At 42.3% G+C, this 2,857-nt stretch overlaps 1 pseudogene; it reads left to right on the top strand.

Moving 5' to 3' along the window:
* Positions 1 to 2,857, top strand: LOC122832418 (annotated as a pseudogene).

Raw genomic sequence — 2,857 nt, 5'->3', positions numbered from 1 at the left:
GGCACATGTGTCAAACTCAAGGCCCGCGGGCCACATGTGGCCCGCTACGTGATTTTATGTGGCCCTCTCCCCCCACCACCGTTTTACAGTGCTATTGATTGACTTAAAATAGGTTTTGAGCACAAATTGACCACAAACTACATCTCCCATAATGCCTTCCGATTGTTACCAGCCAACATTAGGGCTTCTCGCCACTAGAGTGCAGCAGAGTCACCTCAGGCTGATTATTAATTTTCCCAGCGAATAAAACTGAAACATTCGACAAGCTAACATCAAAATGTCTAAGAATAGAAAAATCGATTTACAAGGAAGACTGTTTCATGAACGATGGGAAAACGAATACCTCTTTGTACTACAAGGTGAAAAACCAGTATGTCTTTTGTGTTCTGGGGCAGTGTCCGTTGTGAAAGAATACAATATACGTCGGCATTTTGAAACAAAACACGGAGCTAAGTACGCGAAATTTAGCCTTCAAGAAAAACAAAAAATTGCAGCAGATTTAAAAGGCAGATTGCAAATGCAGCAGAAATTGTTTACAAAAGCCACAGCCAAAAATGATGCAGCGGTGAAAGCAAGCTTTATTGTAGCTGAAGAAATCGCCCGAGCTTCAAAATCTTTTTCGGAGGGTGCATTTTTGAAGCAGTGTATGCTAAAGGTGTGTGAGCAGGTGTGTCCCGATAAAGTACAGACTTTCCAAAATGTCAGTTTGTCAAGAAATACCATCGCGGAACGAGTTAAGGAAATTGCCGGAAATTTAGCGACACAGCTGGCCGAAGAAATGGGCAGCTGTCTAGCTTTTTCATTAGCTGTGGATGAAAGCACAGACAACGTGGATACGGCGCATTTGTCCATTTTTATTAGAGGGGTGAAGCCAGACCTGTCTGTAACCGAGGAGCTCCTGGATATAGTGGCGCTGCATGGAACCACAACCGGCCGGGACATTTTTGATGCAGTGGAGAAGTCTGTCGGTAAAAATAAATTGCCGTGGGAAAGGTTGGTGGGACTAACTACAGACGGTGCTCCTGCGATGTGTGGAGGAAAAACAGGCTTGGTTGGACTAATGAAGGAAAAAATGCAAAAAAGCAACAATCAGACGCCGCTGATCACGTATCATTGCCTTATCCATCAGGAAGCGCTGAGTGGAAAGGTTCTGGAGCTGGATAATGTGATGACCACTGTCATGAAAACAGTCAACTTTATTCGGGCGCGCGGCCTGAATCACCGCCAGTTTCAGATGTTCTTGCAGGAGGTGGGTTCAGAGCATGAAGATATGCCGTACCATACAGAAGTAAGGTGGCTGAGTAGGAGCAAAGTCCTTAAACGATTTTTTGAACTTCGAGAAGAAATCGATCTTTTCATGAAAAACAAAGGAAAACCCTTGTCTGAACTGTCCGATCCGAAATGGCTGTGTGAATTTGCTATGTTATGTGACGTCACAGCTAAATCAGAAACTACAAGGACGTAAACAAATCATCACACAGATGTCCGACATGATCACAGCTTTCCAGCGCAAACTCGATCTATGGAAGTACCAGGTGGAACAAAACAATCTCGTCCACTTTCCTGCATGTCAGATCATCTCAGCCTCATCTCCCGGTGCTTTTTCATGTGCTCGGTTAACTACCAAACTAACTCTGTTAACAAACGAGTTTGATCGGCGCTTTTATGACTTTAAATCGCAACACTCTAGTTTTGACATCTTTGCCAATCTTTTCACCGCCGATGTCTCCAGTGCGCCCCACCGCCTTCAGATGGAGTTAATTGAGCTTCAAAGCGACAGTGGCCTGAGAGCGAAGTTCCGTGATGTTTCAATCGAGGACTTTTACCGTCTACTTCCCCCTGATTTGATGCCACAGCTTCGACTCCATGCAGCTCGTGTTTTGTCCATGTTTGGAAGCACCTATCTGTGCGAACAGATGTTTTCAATAATGAATTTAAACAAGACCAAGCACAGATCGCGCATTACTGACGAAAACCTACACGCCGTTTTGCGGATTGCCACAGCACAAGAACTAAAACCAGACATCGACGAACTGACAAGGGGAAAACGGTGCCAGACATCCGGCCAGAAAACATTGGTAAGCACAAACAAACTGAATTAAAATAGAATTAATGTAAAACCAAAACTCAGTATACTGGAATATGAATATAGTTTATTGATTTTGCTTGTGTTTTGTTTTGTGTTTATTTACAGAACACAACTGGTGAATGAGGATATGTGTGAGTTGGTGACAGAGTGAAAAGGGATCAGCTTTGTGTTCAAGGACAGGCAACATCGCCTAATTGTTTTGTTCTTATGTGAAATACATGTTCGTTGTGTAATAAATAAACGTTTTGTGAATGAAGTTGAGAGTTAACAGCAAAACTTGTTTTTATTCTTTGTCTGCTTATCTTTAAACACTGATTTAAGTATTGTAATTTTTCAACTGAGCAGTAATTTTACATCCATGCAAACTCAAATGTAATATTTAAAACTTGAATACATAAAATCAGTTACTTAACAATATGAGGTGTTGTTTAATTTATTTTTAACATTGTATTTCCATACATTTATGCTAGGGTTGACCAAGTCTAGTTTTCCAGACCTATCACTCTGCAACTTTAGAGGCGTTCCTTCTCTAACTAACACACCTGGATCTTTGACTCATTCATAGGCCTCTAAAGAACTGAGTTGCTGCTACTGAGGGAAGTCAACCTTTTGTCTGGGGTATGTTTTAGCAGGGACGCATCTATAAGTTGCAGTCTGTTGCAGTCTGGAGGACGGTATAAATAATTCCTGATATATACCGTCATTGTGGCCCGTTGAGGGTGGCCAATATGCTGAAGTGGCCCTTGGTGAAATCGAGTTTGACACCCC

The sequence above is a fragment of the Gambusia affinis genome, linkage group LG06 (genome assembly GCF_019740435.1).
Source record: "Gambusia affinis linkage group LG06, SWU_Gaff_1.0, whole genome shotgun sequence".
Classification (NCBI taxonomy): Eukaryota; Metazoa; Chordata; class Actinopteri; order Cyprinodontiformes; family Poeciliidae; genus Gambusia; species Gambusia affinis.
Note: the sequence above shows the minus strand (reverse complement) of the source record. Positions and strands in the feature narration are given on the sequence as shown.